Raw genomic sequence first — 21,754 nt, forward strand, 5'->3', positions numbered from 1 at the left:
TCAGCTGGGAATATAGGAAACCCATAGACACATGGAGTGGCCCTATTTGCCAGTTATCACCCACCTTGTACACAAGAGTCAGGGAAAAACTGACCTCGCAGCCCCCACTCCCTGGGAGCAGCACGCGCTTCATGTTTCTGGTCCCCAGACAAGCACAGAAGTGATGCCCTGCGAATGGACCTCGCTGACCCCTGGTGCCTTCTTGTGGGGGATAAGTGGGCACCGAGGAAATCCCACTGCCTGGGACAGTGCCCCACGGGCTGGTCCATGGCTCTGATGCTGGGCAGCAGGGCTGTCTTCCCACCCATGCCCAGTGGTGGTCAGGGGACTTTTCAGGGACTTTCTTGCATTGCCCTGGATCTATAAGCACTTTCAGGGTCAGTGGTAGGTTCCTAATGAATTTTAGCAGCCTACAAGTAAGTGCTTGGATTGTGGTCTTAGACATTCAGAAAGTTTTCTGGAGCTTTCCAAACATATTCTTGTCCTCTTTCTTGCTCTGTCAACCTGGGAATGCTAATAAGTGAAATACCTTCCTTATTCAGGGAAACACGGCCAGGAGCCCGTCTTATCACACACTTATCACAGACACTTGTAATTTTAACTCACCTGTAACATGAGCTGAGGACAGAATCCAAAGGGAGAGATTAGAGTTAATCCTTGGAAATAAGATGAAGTTCACAAATTGTTTATTTGACAACTTATTTATCTAGCTGGGCTGCTGTTGTCAACATAGTCTACCTAGCCACTCTTGATAAAGAGATCATTTATCGTTCAGAATCATGTCTCAGTTTTTTTCTGTGCTGCTGCACACAACTAATGCATGTCATTAATGCGATCCAGAGGGAACAGTGCAGAAGATGAGAGGATAATTTACTCACCATGTGCATTCAGTCTTCAGATTCCTTGCTGAGATTCCCCTGCTGGTTTGGATTCTGTTTTCTGACATAAACCTGCCTGACCTTTAATAACCAGAAGCATAGTGAGCCTACTAGTTTATTTCAAGGATAGGATGGTACAAATTCTGTTTGCAATCTTGTGAATTCAAAAAGCTCAATTCTGATTTAATCCGTAGACCCATTTCTAGTTCTGGCATCGATACGTCTGCGCGAGTTAAAAGATATGTTAGGAAAAGTCTGAGAGATAATTATAATTACTAAAATAAAAATAAATTATTCATACTTATTACAATGGGAGCAGGTCTGTTCTGACTCCAAATGAGGAAGAAAATTGAGAGTAGAGGGGGACAACTGCCTATTTCAATGTGTGCTGTGCTGCAGCGCTGTTGTTTGGTGTGCTAAGTACTGAAGTGCCTTGGCCTTAGTGGCGCCAGGGGCTGGTTCCTTGCAGCTCTGTAGCCTCACCCTGAAACCACTGCAGTGGTGTTTGCTGAAGCCTCTGTGGCAGCATTTTTCCACTATTGTTTTCAAGCTGTTCTTGTGCTTTACCTGACAATGTTGTTACAGCTACTTTTCACAGGAGCAGCTGTCAGAGGCATGAGAATCACCCCTTCCTCCCCCTCTTCCTATCCTGTTTTGTAGATTTTAATTTATATTAGATAAACCAAGCATTCTGCTCAACAAAATGCATAACAGTACTTTGAATACTCAATAATCTGATAACATATGTGCACAAACTTAACAGTCAGTCAATGCACAGTGCTTGCAGCATACTCTGTTCAGTGCTAGTAGCATAAGATGCAGCAGCCCAAAGGGAATTTGAGTGGGTCGCAGTGAAACATTTAGGACAAGGGGAAAAATCCCAATTTTCCCTCCTTTGCCCTCATTTCCCTCCTTTTCCCTCTTCATCAGCACCACCTGCCTCACTGCAGATGCTGCCCAGCAGAGGATGCTCATGTGTGACCACACGGCTGCCCTTCCTGGATGGCCACTGGGGAGTTTTCCCTCACTTCTCCCCCAAAGTGTAGTAATGGCACCTGTGCAAGGACTGCACTATTACTGATATGGCAGTCACAAGGACACTCATCACACAGCTGTACCAGCAAAAGTTTGTTGGACACTTGGGAGTGTTTGTGCATGTTTGTGCACAGGAAGCCAAGTCCCTGCCTCTGTCCCTCACTCCCAGCAGAGCTTCTAGCGCATATCAGAAGGCTGTCTGCAGATTGCTACGGCTGCTCTACATCTATAGGAACTTGGTAAAGTGACCTATTTTCACATTTGCTATTCATTCTCCTTACAAAAAAAAAAAAAAAAAAAAAAAAAAAAAGATTTATCTCAGTCCATATTTTGTTTCAATTCTATTGTGGATATACTATTTTTTTTTTATTTTTATTATTTTTTTTCCCATGGAAACTTGCTGAGCACTCACAAAGAGAGACAGTATCAAATATGATGTTATTTTTATTTTTCTATTCATAAGTAACTGATAGAAAACAGCGGGTGTTATATTTTTTCTTGGATTAGATAACATTCAAGAAAGAAGAAAAGGAAACCTGTCCTTTTGCCACAGGCAGGAGATCAATAAATTATTCCATGATAGATAAGGATTAAACTCACACAGGTAACAAAGCTTTGGAAAAAATGCACATAATAGTAATAGTGGTAGTAATAACAATAATAAAAGATGAATGTATCCTTACACTGCTAAAAACTTGTTTACATGTCGAGCTCCAAAGCTTCACATATTATTGAATCTAGAAGAAAAGCTTTTTATTACTCTTAAATTAAAAAGAAAAAAATAACACAAACAACTGTACAAAATACACTATATTGAGGGTTTGACAATGAAAAAAACAACAACACTTTCTTTCAGCTTTTTTTTTTTCTTTTTTAACATTTGTTTGTTGTCCAAAATTGAAATTCCTGTATAAAAAGAACCTGTAACTCCAGTGGAGTTTTCAGATGTCTTTGTGCTTGTCAAATAGGGAGAATAAATATGTAGAAAAATTCTAAATCCCAAAGAAATTCACCTGGGAGGAAGTTAAAATAAGGACAAAGGAGTTTAGCAGTACCTATGTATTCCTGACCTTGTCTCTCCTATTCACCCCCCTTTTGTTTCCACTGGCTAATTCTTCATCGCCATTCATGCCATTCCTTCAGCACAAGTTTCTCCTGAAACATTGCTCTTGAGCTGCTATTAATCTCTTCATAAATGTATTATGAACCCAACAAGCAGTCAAGATGCCTTGTCTCTTACATGACGTCTCTAAGCACACTCTCAGAGCACGGAGACTGGGGATGTAATCTGAGTTTCCACCTGATTTGTTCAGTCGCACTGAGCTCTCCTCAGTCTGGTGCTTCTCAGTACGTTCTTGGTGACCTGCTGGGTGCTTTTGCTGAGGTCTGCTCCACGTGAAGTGGCCATGATAAAATTTTCCGGTGGTCTGGGCATTGTGTGGAGTTTGTCATTTGAATAGTTCTGCCAAGAACAAGGCAATTCACTTATTATTATGAGCTAGATCGTGGGCTCTGTGCTCAGATTAATTTTACTGAAGAAGTCATATCTTATTCACCCCATCCCATTCATCAGATTAAAAAAAAGCAACACAACAACAAACAACTGATGAAAACATTAGAAGTTAGTTTTAATCAAATACAGAAAAATTAACTCTCCAAATATGTCCACTTTCTTATATTTCATGCAGTTTTTCATGGATTACATCTTTTATTGATATCCGTCTGGTTGGGTGATGAGTATCTTCTCTGTATTCTTCACTCCTCCAGTGTAATTGAGAGGTATATTTAGGTAACTGGCTGACTGTGGTGCTGTGCAATTGGTTTTAGATTGATTCTGAATAGTGGAGAAGTTCTGTGTGGTACAAAATAATAAATGAAAGCAGCTCTGAAATCTGTCCAAAAGCAGTTTAGAGATCCGGGTTAAATCAGTCCTTGTAAAATTGGGCACAAATCTGTGCAAGTCAGTGAAATCACACGCATGTGCCAGCATCGAAGGTGGCATACTGAGCTACCAGCTGGGTTTGCAAAGCTTTCTGGGTACAAAAATGACCATCTGAAATGAACTTTTCTTGTTGCTCTTTGTGTGATGTAGGGAAAGCTTCAGATACTTTGAAATTGGCTAGAAAATAATGAGAGCAAAAATGGAGGCCTGCTATCTCAGATCAGAAACTATTCAGGTATGTAGGATAATAAAAGTACTTCATGGTAAATAAAGGTCTGAGGCTCTGCTTTCTCCGGCTTGGAACAAACACTTTCTCATTTCAGAGTCCAGCACAACATAATTTTCCATATGGCTGTGATCAGTCTCCTTTTAGGTCTCTCTTTACCCTTTGTCTGAAATGGCAAATAGATCTATGACATGTTTCCAACATAAAATGTACAGATGCCTCTTTGCCTTTTTCTGGAAATGTTTGTGTAAAATAATGTTTTGTTAGAAATTAAGTGTAGCAGCATTTTTATTTATTTATTTATTTATTTTAAATCTAGCTCCTTAGTACATCTTTTTACCTAAGAATATTGGAATATTGCCAGGCCTTATCCTCAGCCAGGTCTCTGCATTCCATGTCTTCAGAACAGCCAGATTTTTTTAGGTGTCGGTTCACTTGTAGGAAATGGAATAAGAGTTATAACTTGTGATTTAAAAAGCTGGAAGTTTTAGTTTGAATGTCTACATAGATGTTCGGACTCACTGATGCAGTAGGTACAAGCACATCGTAGCTTCCTCAGTTATGTCAAAAACTTTCCATTTCATTTACCCTGAGAATATGGTTCCTGTCTGCTAACATCTGTAAGTCAAAGACAAGGTGGGGCTTATTTTGAGTTTAGGTTATTATCAACCCCTTCCTCTCAGGAATTACTCTCTTTCTTGGGCTGATGATTGGTAAACAGGCTCAGAGCTGAATCAGGATTTTTGTATCCTGTTGCTGTTCATTAGGTAGACTGAAATAAAAGAATATGTTGAAGATCTGACTTGCTTGGCAGGCAGCAAGGAAAAAATCCTGATCTTGCAACTCTGCTATTCAGTTTTAAGCTGTTGAATCTATCTGATGAAATGGAATGTTATTCCTGCCCATTTTAATTCTCTCTAAAACTTTTTCAGACTTAATTTTCACAAGTTGTGAAGGTTTCTCTGCTTCTCTGGACATGTCCTGGAAGATGCCTAATGCTCCCAGCTGCCTTTGGTCTGAGCTGCAGCTCAGGTGACAGGGCTCTCAGTTTTGCCTTTTGTATTAATTTGAACTTGTCCAGCAGGTGGAGAGAGAAAGGAAAATAACTGAGCTATAATTACATGTTTTGAGGCAAAATGTGAAATAAGATCATGCTCCTTTACTGCTTCTATCTGAAGAAGAAGTTATACTTTACAGATTCAAAGGATTCTTTGCTGAAACCATTCTGGTCCATTTTTCTTGAAGTGAAATGATGGAGTTTCATTCTTTTTCCGAGGCCCTTCCCTCTCTGCTGAAGGGTAGAGAGGTGTTGGTGGTTCATTCTTTCTCCCTTTCTTCTTCTAGAAGAATGTGGAAAGTGCTTAAACATTTACTTAAATGCCACTGTATCAGTGGAACTTGAGTACACACTTCAAGCTGTGCTTAAATAAGCACAGATAAATGCCTTAAATCCTTTCCTGCATTGGGATCATACACTGAAGACTGTTCAGGGTAAGAAACACCCTTGAGAGCATGCCTGTGTTTGTACCTGTGTTTGAAGGGACAAAGCTACTTGCATAATCACCATACAGTGAAAGCATTTTCGTTTGGCCTGGGCTCTCTTCAGAGAAAGGAAGCCTCTTCATGTCTGTACAAACAATTTCACACACTCGTGTCAATACTCAGATTGTTCCCTTGCATGCTGGACCTGGCTGGAGGATGGGCTGAGGTTGGTGCTTCTTACACCAGACAATTCATTTATGGTATGTTTCTTTGATTTCTGTATTGATTTTCTTTGATTTCTGATGACTGTACCAGGGCTGCATGTGAAAGTGCTCTGCAACGAGTATTAAAATGGGAATGACTTTGTCTCCTTGTCCTGCAACAGAGGAGTTGACAGCTGCTGTCAGGCTGACAGAGAAATAGGGACAGCAAGTTCTTTGCTGTTTCAGCCTTGCAAAGCCAATGCAAAGCAGAACAACCTGGTTAAAAGTCAGGTCTGGTCTGGTCTCTTTGCCAGTCAGTGCTGACCATGAATGTACTGAGAAGTGCCATTATTTAGCTAAATTTCTTACTGTGGTAGACAAAGCTCTACTGAAAAGACATTTTTGCAGTATTCACCAATGAAGTGGGTAATATTTTGAATCTGTACTCAGTATGATTACTTCCTTATTGCAAAATGTCGTATAAATAACAGTCCTGGATGCAGTCCTGGCATGCATTGTTGGTATTATTGGCAATCAGGGTGAAAGGAGGACAATTGGTCTTTTGCAGAACTGGGCTGTTTATGATGGGAGTTGATAGAAGAGACGCTAGACTGTAATTTTATTGAACTAATCCCATGCTTGGACATTAATTTTAAACTTCTATTTTCCCTGAGGGAAAGATTATCTATTTGTTTAGCTTAACATTCAGTGACATTTACACTAGGTCTGAATGGCTCACGTAATTTCATTTTTAAGCCTGAAACTTATTTTGCATTTTCAATCCCATTTTCCTCCCCAGTACACAGAAGGGAGCTGAAGACTGTTTTAGTTGTCTCATCACCTGTGAGCAGTTGCATTATGTCTAGTTTTAATCAAGTTGTGTATATACAAAGTGCTTGCTCCCAGGCATTCCTCCAGAATGTTGAGGAGCTAGCAATCATATAATTTTACACAAAATACATTGATAAACTTTGAATCAGTTGATAACAATATATTTTTCCTTAACACATGATTAGTAGGGGCCATATGAGAACAGGAAGGATTAGAAAATTCCAAATAGCAACAGAAATAAAAAGAAACATCTGCTAATGTATTAGTTATACAAGGAAGAGACTGTAACAAACTATGTGTCTCTTCTGAAAAATCTCATTAGTATTTGCATTTTAAAAAATCTGAGTTATAGTTCTTGCAGCTGAGTGCTTGCTTCAGGGGTTGTGTATGTTGAATAGGATTTGGATAAACTCTGAGGCATCCTTCTGCAAGACAATGCATAAGCCTACTTTATCTGTCTTACTGGGAGCTACCCCCTCCCAATCTCCCCCCAAACTGGTTAGAAAGGTACTGAGGCTTCATTTCTTTCTATTTGCATTTTTCACCTGTACTGGTTGGTGTTTTTTTTTCCAGTATAAATTGAGTATGATTGATCCTTCCATGTTACTAAAAATTAAAGCTTGATGTAACTAATTCCATTTCCATTTGTAGATCAAGCTGTTCTCTCCTTATGCCCCATGAGACCAAGATGTGGCATCAATTGCGATGCCTGCTTCAATCAGACATTTAAAACAAGGCAGGGAAATTACTGTGTGCATATCCGTAAATTAAAAACAACAGTTCCTTTCAGAGCATCTCTTCATGCCTTTTTTTTTTTTTTTTTTTTTTTTTTTTGTCAGTCTCATACCTTTTTCACCATTTGGAAAGTGTTTTGTTCTAGGTGAAAGGGTACGTGAAAGGATATGTCATCCCTTTAGACAACTTGATTCGGATTTGAGCACAGATGAAAGAATGCCTGCCATTTATTTCCAGGACTGCTTTGGGATACAGGGTAATTTTGTGTCCATACTGAGAAGCAGCTAATATACCACAGAATCCTTTCTTACATCTCCTAAGTAAACCACTGGAATCTCACTGTGGTAGTGTATCAGGCTTCAGCAAGATAAATTTTGCTAAAGGCACAGCATTTTCAGTAACAAATGCCAGTGAGTGCACTAATATATTTATTGTGATAATGAAAAAGGAAGATTTTAGCATGTGTCTGTAGAGGTGCTCTGTTTAGAAATCCACAGATCTATTTTGGTTCTTTTTCATATCTCTCATACCAAATCATATTTAGAAAATGAAATTCAAACTTAAATTAATTTTATTGCACAGATATATCTTAATCAAAACATTTGAAGCCCACATTTACCTGTAATAAATTTTGTTATTGTTCCTGCTGGATGAAGGACCAAATACTGCTGGTACAGATTGTCCTCTGCCGTGGGAATATTGCTCAACTACCCTTGGTGGGTGGTGGTGCAATAATAACGTTAAAGCTGGATGAGAATTTTACCAATTCACAATAGTTTCCATGCCTGCTGGAGACTTCCAGAGAGCACTGTGCTCCTGTCAGTTCCCATCACTGTTTCTGGAGCTTTATGGGAAGGTGATGCTGATGTCCTGTTTCTGCTGAGGGTGCCCTGTGCCTGGGGGATTACCAGCAGGGGAACGTAGAGCTCATTTCTGATCTTTCTGCATACTGTGAACAGCACTTAGGAAGTAGAGCATTTGGCCTTACGTGCTCTAGTTGTACTAAGCTGCTCCTTGCCCCCAGATACTGCCAAAGTGTATATATCACATCTTAAGTTTTACATCATGCTAATGTCTGCCCACGAACACCCTGAAAAAGCCATTGTACCATTGACTGTCGCTGTAAAGTGTGAGTCAGGAGGCTCCCAGGTGGCTCTGCCTTTGCTGCTAATGATTTTATGGTAATGACCTCACTTGGAGATGGCAGATGTACAGAAAGACCTAATCTCTTTCCCAAACAATGTACAAAAGAGATGAAAATGTGCGAGAAAGGCATACAGTATATATAGCAGCGGGCAGGTTGGTGATAGACATGCGCTGATGTTAGTCTGCACTCTTCATCGTTATTACTTGAAAAAATATCATTATTTCAAACTTCAAAGTCTTCAGAACTCAAGAAACAGCAGCTAATTTCAATCAGTTTTTCAACATCTCTGAAACACATTCCTCTGTTCCTGCTTTGTGGTTGGAAATCTTTCTTTGCCTGACCTCCCGCTGAGGCTTTTGGCTATTTGCAGCTTGTTCCGGATGCAGCTGCTGTCATTTCAAAGTGGTGCTGCAGCAGAGGTGTGAGCTTGGTGTTCATCTCTCATTTTAAGATGGCTCTTTCAAACTATATGATGTGAAAAAGCACCCAAAGGTTTTGGTGTGGGTTTGTTGCTCGCTTGGGCCTTGATCCTGCAGGGAGCTCAAGGCCATTGCTCTCCAGCCTGTGGACAAGCAGGCCACAGACCCAAGAAAAGCACACAAAATGCATTAAAGAAGAAACAATATTTTTCAGCTCCTTGCTTACCTGTTGCATTAATCTCAGGAGCTGAGGATAAAACAAAGGTGCTGAGGAAGTTGCAGGCAGATGGCATTTTTATGAAGTCAGTCCTCCAGCTGGGAGCAGTCAGCCTCTCACTGGGGACAGATCAGGCTTTGCTGGGCACTTCAACCTGCTCACCACTGACCGTTGGATGAGCCCTTAGCTAATTTTACCATTTATGCTGTTTATTTATTTATTTATTTATTTAATTATTATTTTTTTTTTTTTTTTAAGAAATCAACACGTGGACCATGGGACAGACAAACTGTGGTGACTCTGTGCCTGTGCCTCAGCAATCCCAGACCCAAGTGTGGAGCTGTCCCCAGGGGCAGCTGTGTCATCGCTGGAGGTCACAAAGGAACTGTGCCTTGTCACAAACCCTTCATCAATATGTTGATCAAAAAGTACAGGTATTTGCATAACACCTGGTTGTTACTTGTGGTTGAAAATTTTAGCATTCAGAATTTTAGCATTCAGAATTTTAGCATTCAGAATTTCCATCTCCAGTTTATAAGCTTCTCTGAGAGTGTAAAGGAACAGCTTGGTGTTGTGAAGCTGAGGAGAAGGCATATGGGTTCCTGGTTATGCAAATACATTTTGTTTGCTATGGTCTGATAGTCTGCCTGTTGTAGTCCAGGGCTTGTCCTTGAACATGTCTCCTCCCTTATCTCCCCTGAACCTAAGCTATGCTTCAGAAAATACATTTTAATGCAGGGAAAATATGTTGCCAATATTTAAGTTTAAATTACAAACTAGTAAAGTCTGTTTCCGAGTATTCTGGCTATGTCTAAAATGAAGATATAACCAAGCTGGCTTTGAACTGTGTAGCTTGCATATAATGAAGACCATGTGCTGAATGAAAGTAGCTAATTAGCTGTGATGAGAAGCTGATACGCGGGGCTGGGTCAAGGCAGCCACTTGCTTCTGGACGAGCTTGTTCCAAGGAACCTCTGGGATCTCCCTGCAGCACTGCACCACACTGAGCAGGCACATCTCCAGCAACACAGGTTTGTACTGTAAGCTGCCATTACTAATCTTATCAAGGTGCTGTCAGAGGCTGCATCCTGGCTCTTTATTAGGCTGTGACCCTGGAGTGCACAGGACTGCTTCTGAGTTGCATCCCATTGCTCTGATTTCCACAGAAAGGAAAGCCAAGCAAGCTCCAGCAGCATCCCAGCTGGGCAATCAAAATCCAGGAGCATGCTGTGTTTTTTCTTGGTAATTAGGTACAACCTTAGGCAGTAGTGGTGGGATTCATCTCATTTAACTGGAAGTGTTGGAAAGTTAGCTGTCAGTTCTGAACTGGTGAAATAGGTTGCGTCAAAAGCAGAGAGACAGGTACTTCTAGTGCATGCTTTACCTTATCCTGGAATAGATGAGATGAATCATATGCCGGAGGTGTCTGTCTTTTGCATTAGCTGCATGGAAGAAGCCTTGATGATTAATTTGAACTTGATGCCTATCTCTTAGGTAAAGTTATGTGAGATTCATCTTACGGTACTTGAAGCTACATCTAAGCTTGAACATTTGTTATTCTGGGTACAGTAAGAAATATGTTCCTAGTCAGAGGGTTTGAACTACCTAATATAAATAATAGCTTGTTTAAAGTGAGAAGGGGTTATGTGGTAACAAAAGACACTTCTTTAACCATTTAAGAAAAAGGCAAGCTCAAAAATCCTCAAAAATGAAGAGTTAAGCCAAATAATTGTATGAATCTAGCTGGAGTAATTGCACTAGTAGCTAAAACTAGCTCACTTTTTGATCGAGTTAACAGAACACATTTTATGGATAGTATTCTAGGGAATATGCTGCTTTCTTTCTCTTGGTTTGACTCCTAATCTAGCTATGTGCATAGCAAATGCATTTTTGTTTCACTTCACAAAAGATAGCATATATATATATATATATTTGTGAATTGAAGAGGACCTTAACATTTCTCCTTTTCACTTGGGACATTCAGCATAACTTTAATGCATGCAATTCAGTCACCATACCTAATTTGTGAAGAATATTGTTGAAAGGTTGAGTTTATCTTGAGGCCGGGCCAATAACAAACACCAAGCACCAAGGAATAAAAGGAGAAAGGGAAAACAGGCCTTTTCTTAGTCATTTTTTTTGTAGATTAAAATACCATTACATTAATTAGTGTAAAGAACGCATTATAAAGTGCATTTTTCTTCAGAAGCTTGATTAAAGTCAGCTTAGATGTTGTTTTAGGAGCTGGAAACATCAAAGATTTGAAATACTCCTACCGACCACATCTGGGCTGTTGAGCCCAGGAGTTCTTCAGAGTTCCTGAGCTTGGTGCACAGACTGGATATGACAGAGTGATGCTTTCAGACTGTCAGTGATATGTGGTCATGCATCTGCCTGGTGTCTCCTAAAGTAAGTGAGGGTTTATGGGCCAGGGGAGAGCTGTGTATTGGATCTCCTTGTCTTCAGCTACCAAACTGAACCTTTTCAAGCATTTTTTTTTGAGTAGATTGATAGCTGATGTTTGGGAAATTCTGGGGAAAATGACAGCATTACGAGGAGAGGCAGATCCTTAGAGGGCAGGGAAAGGCAGACTGTGAAACAGGAAAGTGAGTATTATCGTTCTTATATCATGCTGTATATTTATTCTCCCTAAACTTCTAATTGCACTTCACAGATTTTGACATGAATGATTTCTTGCTTTTGTACAAATCATTTTATCTTCTATAAGTCTGTCAGTATGCTCAGAATTAAAATTGCAACTCACTTAACATTGTCTGAGATTCTTGCAGGGCATTTTTCTGCCGTGAGATCAGCTGCAGCTCACTTTGGCAAGGACAGTGTGCTGTGTGCAAGCACCTCACAAATAATAACCAAAAGCAGTTGTGTAGCTGATTTTCTTTCATTATGGGAATCTTCATCTGAAAGAATGCAAGATATTCAGTAGCATACTACAAGGTTAAAAGATTAAAAATAATGCAAATGTTAAGAAATTGACCTTTATTTTGATATGTTCAGCTGTTGCTGCAGTCCCTCTTATGTATTGTACCAGAGAATCAAAAGCTGAGATGTTGTATTCATGGCTTGTCCGTTAATGTCCTTTTTGTCTTCAGACAACGTAGGTTGTGTAGGAAAAGACTCTGCTACCTTGTTTGATGGAGTCCTTTACTTGGTGAGCAGTTTTGTTGAAATAAAGGGTATCAAATCTGAGTGGAAATGATTGAATTATTCTTGAATTGTGGTAAATTCACACTTGACGGAATTCAATACAGGAGTCTGATAAATGATTGAAGTCTACGTTTTTGCTACCTGGCATTACATTTTCTGGAGGCCAAAGTAAAAAAAAAAAAAAAAAAAACTTAATCCACAATGTGCTCAGAATTGAGTCTGGTCTTAAGGCTGAGGTTCAGTGTATGAAGACACAATCTGCTTCTATGGCCCACCCTTGTACCAGTTAACAAACTAATGGGTGGATTATTTGGGTTGTTTTTTTTTCTGCTGTTTTTGAACTGCAGGAAACACCGAATACATGACTTTGCAATTTATTTAATGCAGCTAATTGATCTGTATTAAAATGTTAGGAAAATGTGAAATAACCATTTCTAATACAGTAATCAACCCTGCATTTAGTCACTACACTGTGGTGCAAATGGCAGCAAAGAGCTTCCATTCAGCAGGACTGCAGTTTAATTAGGTATTATTTATTTTAAGTAGAATTTGTAATACATAGGTAGCATCAAACTATTTACATTCAAGCATACAGACTGGTGAGAAATGTAGTCTACTGGTTGCATTTTAATACCGTTGAGTAAATAGATAAAAAGAAAAGTTGATCAGAAGAATGTGAAGATAAGGGAAAAATAATTTAAATTTTACATTAAAATGATAAGTAATTGGTTTAATGTTTATAACAACATCTTGCTATCAATTCAGTCAAAATCCAGTCCATGTGGAACATGGGACCTTGAGGATTTAGAACAAAATAAAGTACTCATGTAGGTTTTTTTTTATTATTATTTTTATTTATTTATTTTTTTTCCATATTTGCTCTGACCCTGCACATGAAAATTGCTGAATTTTTGTCTTTTAAAATGGGAGAGCCTTAAAAGACGAGCATCAGCTAAGCATAAGTATTTGCATTTGGTATTCACTTTATATGTTGAATTTGTACACATTCCACTCAGAATGGAATATAAATCTTTGGTATTAGCAGAGACAGATTCCATATATTTAAATATCTGGAATTCCCTACAGATAAACTTTTTATGATTACGTTGGTCAGCAGCAGCACTTAGTGAGATGGCTCAGTGATATGGGTAATTCAGTGCTTATTCACCAAAAGAGGAAAAATAAAAGTCCTCAGCGTAATGTGTAATGAATGTATCAGACTTCAGTGACTGCAAGGGGTAGATGGTGAATCATCTTCCTGTGAGACTGAACATCGCTCTTTTTCCCAATACTGTGTGACATTTCTCATACTGCAGAATACATAAATCTTTTTTTTTTTTTTTTTTTTTTTTTTTCCCATGCAGCTTGGCTTTAACAGCACCAAGCAAGTTATGCTGAACAAATAAGTCTATTACTTGAGGTCTGCTGTTAAAGAGTTTATTATTCTTTCAGATTATGATGAAAATTATTAATTGTTATGATTTCAAGTGCACAGTTTTGCCTGTGTTCACTTACATAATCATTTTTGTATTGTTTCAAAATAGCGATTGATTGCAAAAGATGTACAAAATATTAGGCCCTCAACATTACCATGGAAATTAGACTTCCACCAAAATTCAGAGCTGTGTATGGAAGAACATTACTTCTCTCCTGGTATCTTATGAATTCTTTCAAGGTAAATAGTACTAATTTCTTACTTCTTTTGCTGACTGCTGATTCTACTTTCCATGTCAAGAAGAAACCATTATGATCAGACCTATCCTTCAGCAACATACAAGCTGTTCACTTACACCAGCCCATTTTGTATCAAAAAGATATTTTTTTTTTTGTTTGAATTTTGACTTTTTTTTTTTTTTAATATTTTTTAAGGATATATCATGCAGTAAGCACTTACACAACGAATTTACCCTCTCCTTAAGTAAATCACCTGACTGGATAAACAATTCTGTTAAAAAGTCTCTCATGTTGCATATGATGTATTCTCCTGTTTTATTTTATTTTTTTCTCCAATAGTCTTCTATTGTTGCAGATTTTAGGGCTTGCACTTACTATAGTATAGAAAGTTATCCTTTCTTTTCTTCACATAATTTTCAAGGTGTGTGCTGCAGAAATTTCTCTCTAAGAAGCTTTTGAACAACACCTTCTTGTAGAACTCTTCCCTCCCGTGTCATGCGCTTGTGTTGGTCCTTGCTCACTGTCTCCCAAACTTATCCTCTCCCTATCCTGAGGAGATCCTGTTTTCAGCATCTTTCTCTGTACTTCCAGCTCTCTCCATTTGAGTTCAGTCATATAGAGCTGTTGACTCTGCTATTGGGCAAAATGACTGGCAGGTTGAACATTGTTCTACTTGGCTCTGGACAGGACTGCAATGTGGACTGTCACACATCAAGTGATAGTAGTTATAAAGCATTTTCTCATATAGCAATGTAAACCTGTGGAATTGTATCACTTGGTGTTTCATCCAAATAGTCCAGATAAGTGCATAATTAGCTTTCTTACTTATTAATCTTATCTGAAATTGTTTTTTTTAGTCCAATGAATTATGAGATCCCAGAAGAAAGCATTAAAAACAGTGGAAAGCAGATCTTGTTTTTTTCCTCTCACTACACTCTCATTTTTCAGTGTCAAACATTCTCTGTCAGCTTGCCAAAAATAAACATATATAAATGCATTTATTAATCTGCTTCTTTGATTATCTCAAAAGACATGTCAGACCCAAGCTGCTGAACTGGAATCTGACCTGTTGATACTCTGATGTGGAAGTCGCCTGTGTTAAGAAAAAAGTTGATGTCTTGATGCATTGTCTCAATAAGGGGATGGGGACAGAAACTCATTGGAGCCACTTATGCTGGGAGGTAACTGGGGATGCTAAACTTTCCTATCATCATAGGTACTTTCAGTGCCAGTCCAAGGTGTAACTTACAGGTGAGAGGCCATTTGACTTTGAAAGCATTTCTGGAGGACACAGGTCTTACAAAATGCAGCCTAATAGCTCTGATCTGGGGACTTTAAAGAAATGCCTGTCAGCTTAGTGAGAAATTGCTTATAGACAGATTTATTTATTTATTTATTTTCTAAAGCATATTGATATTTATTGATCATTCAGTTTACAGGAGAGAAAAAAAGACTGTGTAAAATCTTCACAAAAGCCCTTTCAACAAGGGACTAAGCAAACTGGATGCGTTCCTCTCTGGAATATAAACTGACTCATTTTTTTCTCCTTTACCTAAAAAGAGTTTTTTTCTCCTCATGGTTTAATTTTCAGTGGTAGGAATGCAAGAACTTAATAGGAATTTGTTGTTGAGATTTAGTCCGCTTCTGGTTTCCAATATAGAAATAAATTATGTTATTGCCATTATGGAATGAACTGACCAGTTAATGAGCTCTTTAACAGTTACTAAAAATATAAACTAAGATCTTATAGAGCTTACTAAAGGATATTAAAAAACCTGACTTGAAGAAAATATTATTATACTTACCAAAATTTCAAAACTTACCATCAAATGTAATGATGGTATATTTGAATGTCTAGAGAACAAAAAATGTTGTTTATCCCAGTGTTTTTTTCTTTAACTAAAGAAAATCTTAATATAGTGAAGGGTAGTATAAATTAACATTGGCTCTGGAACTGGTCTTAAATCTTTTGTTAGTTTGGAGTAGACCCAAACAGGAACAGAATACACAGTCCTTCCTTTCTGAACCCTTCTACTTGGAGAAGTTGGCATTCAGTCATACATGAACAAAAGCTTCTCAAAACATCATATAAATACTAACACCTTTGAACAAATGTATTTTTAGACTCAGAAGACTGCAGGTATATTGAGACTTGAATCTTATCTTAGGAAGATCTTGGCTGATAACCTTTTAGCCTTTTCAAAATCCTTCTACCTATGATTGTATGAGCAGCAATGTGTTGTAGTGATGCTGAGTCATCTGCACCACTGTGGAGATTACAGATCTTTTATCACCTCCAAAAAGTTAATCTAGCAGTGTGCAAGGCCATAAGAGTCTTGATTTTGTTTCATCACCCTAGAAAACAGATCTGGGAAAGATCCATTTGGTACATAGACCTTGGCAACACACCTATCTATTTTAGCTCTTCACTTGAAAATGTAGACCAAATAATTCCTGCTACTGACTTTAGTCATGATGATATTATTGGATGTATTATTGGTGGTTTCATAATTTTTGTATAACCCGTTCTGCCAATATAAAATAACCAAATAATTGGCTAGGGGGCTGGAATTCAAAGAATGATGCTTTTCTTTTCCTTGTCTTGTTTCTGCTGCCCAGGGCATGATTGGTTTCTTTCTGCTTCTTTCTTGGCACCCACACTTAGATTATTCCTCTTCCTTTCATGTTGATATATGTTTTTTTGTCTCTTGGTGACCTTCAGGAAAACTCTTTTAAGGTGATTGAGCTTAAGGCAAACTGAGTGTGAGGATGTGCCCTGAATGAATAGGAGGTGCTATCCAAGAAATGGGAGAGGACAGAGGGGGAAGGAGGTCTACCAGAAAAATTCAGGGTGTTTGTTAATTTTCCTCTAACAAATTGTTTTTAAAGATGTCCAGAAGAAGATCAAATACTTTGGATCAGGGAGAGTTACTCTATTCATTTCCATTTGGGGGAATTTTTCTGGAGGGACTTCTGTGGGCTGTTTTCTTCAGTTGTGCTTTTGCAACTTTATCTCCTTGAAATCTTAAAGATTATTTACATAAAGAATGTAATGAATTCATATTGTATGAAAATGTTTAGCCACGTATGAGACAGACATGCCTGTAGGAAAATAACATTGGTGCTGGCAGAAAACAGGTAGTTAGAAGGTAGACTGTAAATATCTACAATCATTGTTTGAAAGCTATCAATTTTTGTTCCCAAGTTTGACTGTCACATTGAATATTTACCCTGCAAACTGTGAAATAGCAGCCAATCTAAGCAAATCATTTGCTTTTCAGTATTAACTCCACTTCTTGTGCCAGGCTCTGTAAATGTTTCTTCGTACATCATTGTCACAGTGCCATACATTTGAAATGTCATATTATGCAGTGTCTGGTGTCATAAGAATAATACTAGCAGCAGGAAGGGACAAAAATATCATGCAGAGAATAAATACTTGTTTTCAGCAGCTTCTTTACCTGATGTTGCAGTTCTGCAGACAAGAGGGTCGTTTGGGTGTATAGAATTTTGTGTATTTTACTCACCCTTTGAGGACCCATTTTCCTCTGCTGGAAAACAAATGTTTTGTACATTTCAGCTGCAGTATTTCTTTCTTTCCCTAGGCTTTTGTATCCAAAGCGAATGCGCTAGAAAAGGCAGATAAATGCCATTCTTTCTAGTAGTTATTTTCCAATTATTGTTAGTTCACAAGCCTTTTATGATAAATTATAGTGCTAATGCAAAGTAAGAGGCAAACTTTCAGATGACTATGTATTGTATCTATGAGACAAGGGCTCTATTCTGCTGTCCTGCTCCCCATTTACCATCAGATTTATACCTCACTAGCACAACAACTGAAGCAGGGATTAACCTTTCTGGATATCCACAATTTCTCATACTATTTGTAGAAATAATATAATTTACCACTGCGTTATTATTTTCCTCATGAAGTAATACTGCTAGAGGTTAGAGAAGTCAGGGCTGTGTAATAACCTATTTATAATAATAAGTGAAAGGTGATCACATTATTATCCTCAAGAGGCTTCACAGAAGGAGGTCCATGTTATGTTGTGTTTTGTCATTTAGACCGTGTATTTCTACCTGAAGCAACAGATCCTGTGCTGCTTATCCCTGGAGCCAAGCAATGCTGCCTTGCCTTCCCTGTCCCCAGGCCTTTTTCATGCCTCCTCCCACTCCGCCAGAAGATTTAACAAGGAAGTACAGAGCTATTTATGCCAGCATCTCCTCTTATGTTTTACACATTTCTAGACTGGTGGATGGGTCAAGGGGACTGAAAACAAAATTTGGTGTCCTTGGGCTTTATTCATTTGCTCATGAATAAACATCTAGTGTCATCTGAACTGTCCTAGGGGAACTCTTGTATCCTCCAGAAGGGATCAGGTCTCACAGAGGGCTTGTGAAATATATACCAGCTCTGCAGGTATTTGTCACATATTCTAGTGTATCTCAAGTGGCTCTGGGGTGCTTAAATATGCACCACTACATCATGACCTAAATAATCAGTTTGCACATCAGAAATTTGGGCCAGGGCAATCCCAAACAGGAATACAGACTGGGTGAAGAACTAATTGGAGAACTGGTGAAGAACAGCCCTGTGGAGAAGGATGTGGGGATTCTGGTGGACGAAAGGCTCAACGTGAGCCAGCAGTGTGTGCTTGCAGCCCCAAAGGCCAACTCTGTCCTGGGCTGCACCAACAGAGGACTGGCCAGTAGGTTGAGGATTGTGCCTCTCTGCTCTGCCCTTGTGAGGCCCCCCTTGGAGTGCTGCATACAGCTCTGGGGCCCCCAGCAAGAGAAGGATGTGGAGCTGTTCAAGTGGGTCCAGAGGAGGGCCACAAAGATGGGCTGGAGCATCTCTCCTATGAAGAAAGGCTGAGAGAGCTGGGGCTGTTCAGCCTACAGAAGAGAAGGCTCCAGGGTGACCGTATTGCAGCTTTTCAGTACTTAAAGGGGACTTATAAGAAAGAAGGAGAGTAACTTTTTGCTCAGTTAGATAATGACAGGAGAAGGGCGAAATAAGGGAGATTTAGATTAGTGATTAGGAGGAAATTCTTCCCTCAGAGGGCAGTGAGGCACTGGAATAGGTTGCCCAGAGAGGCTGTGGATGCGCCATCCCTGGAGGTGTTCAAGGCAAGGCCTTGGGCAACCACATCTAGTGGGTGGTGTCCCTGCTCATGGCAGTGCGGTTGGAACTGGGTGGGGTTTAAGGTCCCTTTTAACCCAAGCCATTCTATGGTTCTATGAAACACATCTCCCATTTTCTGAATATCCAGTTCTGTAGGATAGAAATGAATAGACAGTGATGTTCCTGAAGGGAAGTAATTGCCCATCAGCCTGTCTAAATGCCCCACACCATTGTTGATGTCTAGGAATCAAAGATGGCAATTTTTTGTAATTTCAGCTAATTGCCTGTGTAAGAGCAAGGATAAGTTGGAACCTCCATCATTTTGGCTGTTCTGTAACCTGAGGAGACAGGTGGGCCTTTCCAGGACATGGCTTATCTGGGTATAATATTAAAATTAATGAGAATATAACAATTCAAGGTAAGATGAACTCATGCCTGGAAATACCTATCTCTTTTCATTGCCTCTACAGGCAGCTTAGGCAACTTGTTTAGACTATGTATCTGACTTGCAGATCATTCAAGTCAGTCAAAACGTATTTCTGCTTTTAAAGGAAAATGAAGCACTAGTTTGAATCAGATTGTATTTTTGATACAGACTTCATACATAAATCAGTTGCTAATCTTTTGCTAGATTTACCTGTTTCTTGAATTACCACCTTTACTGTTCTTTCCTGATTTCTGGACATTAATCATGACAGCTCTTATGCAATATAATAAATAGTTCATATTAAGACAAATCCCTCATACCTTTCCGATAGCCTGAAGCACTCTGTCTGAGCCTTCCAAATGGCACAACATGCTGGATTTCATTATTTAATCATGTGGCACATCTGTTTTCTATAGTCATGTGAAATTTAACATCCAGTGCAGAAGACATCTGTGGGCTACTGGACACAATTCAGAGTTGATCACGGTGAGTTGTAGCTCCTATTTTTGGTACTTTCACTGGTCCCTGGTGTTTCATCTTGTGAACAAATCATATAAACTTTCTGAAAAAATGTCTATGTCAACCTATATGACTGTATTGAACTATCTAGTTCTTCGGATGTCCTTGAAAATTTATGAAAGTATATCACTATCCATTATTTGGATTTGCAAAATACTTTGAAATATATAGATGTAGAACTACTACATATACTTAACAGTATATACGTCTTGATTTCATGATAGTATGCCTATTGAAAACAAACCATTGAGTATTTATTGCCATTGATTTTTCTTGTTTGTTTTGATTCCAGTGTGGTTAGCCTCCCAGTGTTAAAAATTACCAGTCAAACTGGAAGTCACAGAACTAGCTTTTACCTTCATGAAATGTGAAAAAAGCTCCTTGTCCTCCGTTCATAGCTGTGTTAAGGTCATGTTTTTGTAGTCTACCCATGACTAAAGAGATACTGATAAGAAATAAGAGAAATCTGATATCATTGAATCTCTTGAGCTGAGACAATAACAAGTCCAAATGGCCAGAGTCCAAATAATGACTCATCTGCTCTTAAAAACCTCTGAAGACATGGATTTCTTAATTTTCCAGCTGCTCCAGGGCTCAGCTTTCCCTATAAAGAGACATATTTTCTCTATACCTTGCATAAATCTTCTTTTTTACTGGTGTTGCCAAATTATTCTTTGAAGAAAGTATACAGAAAACAAATAATCACTGCAATATTTATGACAGTATTTCACATACTCTTATTATGATTCTTCTCTGTTTGAAACTTAGCCAATCCCATTGCTGGCTACTCTCTCCTCATATATTGTGTTTATCAGTTTTGTTGGTTTCTCCTGAAACTTAATTTCCTAAGTTGCCACCTGTGTCTGATGAACAGCACGTACACCAGTGCATCCTGGATTTGCATTTGCCTTTTTTTTTTTTTTTTTCATCAGCATTGCACAAGTGGCTGCAGCGCTGTATATATCTCCCTGGTTCTCTTTTGCTAGATTGTTTTTGCCAGTTGATGTTGATGCTGGATGCAAGGTACATCTGGTCTTTTGCCAAGAACAGGACCCGGCTGTGCAAGGTGCTGTACGAGCACAGCACACGAAGCGGCTCTGCCTCCAGGCAGACGCTGTTGCCTCCTCCAACCCCCAAAAGATAGAGGCTGTTCCTTGCAGTATAGCACTCATGACTTATTCAGCTCAGCTGAGAATTTTTCTTGTGTCTACTACCTGAAGCTCAGCTTCCTTGTTTGAATGGATTGAATCAAACCTCACTCTGTTTCCTGTAGTTAACCATGGTTAGCTGAAAGGAACAATTCTCCAGAGAATATGTTCAGGTAGTTCTTCCTTGGAAGAAGGAAACTGCTGCTGTTTTCATGCAGCATGTCTGCAGAAGGTAGTGCTTTCACCCTGCGTGCTGTATAAGCTGTTACTGTTGCTGTGTGCAACATTCATTTTTGCCCTTGACATTTATAAAGCCTCATTAAGGAAAAAATCTTACACAGTCATTATGTTCAGACTGCGGGTATATCAGGATAGCGATATGGATCAGTGAGAACTTTTCCTTGGTAATCAATAGGACCAGGTTTCTATGTGATATAGCAGAAACTGCTGTTCTATGTTCACTGGTTCTGCTTTCCCCTCTTTTTAGCAAGCACAGAAAAGGTATCTGGTGTCTCAGGTGATGTGAAGATGGCTGGCAGAGTTAGTGGGGTCTTCCTGGGGAATTAGATTTTTTGAAA

The 21,754-nt window shown here is 39.0% G+C and overlaps 1 long non-coding RNA gene across 1 annotated transcript; it reads right to left on the reverse strand.

Moving 5' to 3' along the window:
* Positions 1 to 4,367: 4,367 nt before the first annotated feature.
* Positions 4,368 to 5,334, reverse strand: LOC118162826. The gene is made up of 2 exons (XR_004748652.1): positions 4,670 to 5,334; positions 4,368 to 4,635 (listed from the first exon to the last, which is right to left on the reverse strand). It is a non-coding gene; the product is annotated as an uncharacterized LOC118162826 (long non-coding RNA).
* Between the last annotated feature and the right edge of the window lie 16,420 nt (positions 5,335 to 21,754).

Source organism: Oxyura jamaicensis, chromosome 2 (assembly GCF_011077185.1).
Source record: "Oxyura jamaicensis isolate SHBP4307 breed ruddy duck chromosome 2, BPBGC_Ojam_1.0, whole genome shotgun sequence".
NCBI lineage: Eukaryota > Metazoa > Chordata > Aves > Anseriformes > Anatidae > Oxyura > Oxyura jamaicensis.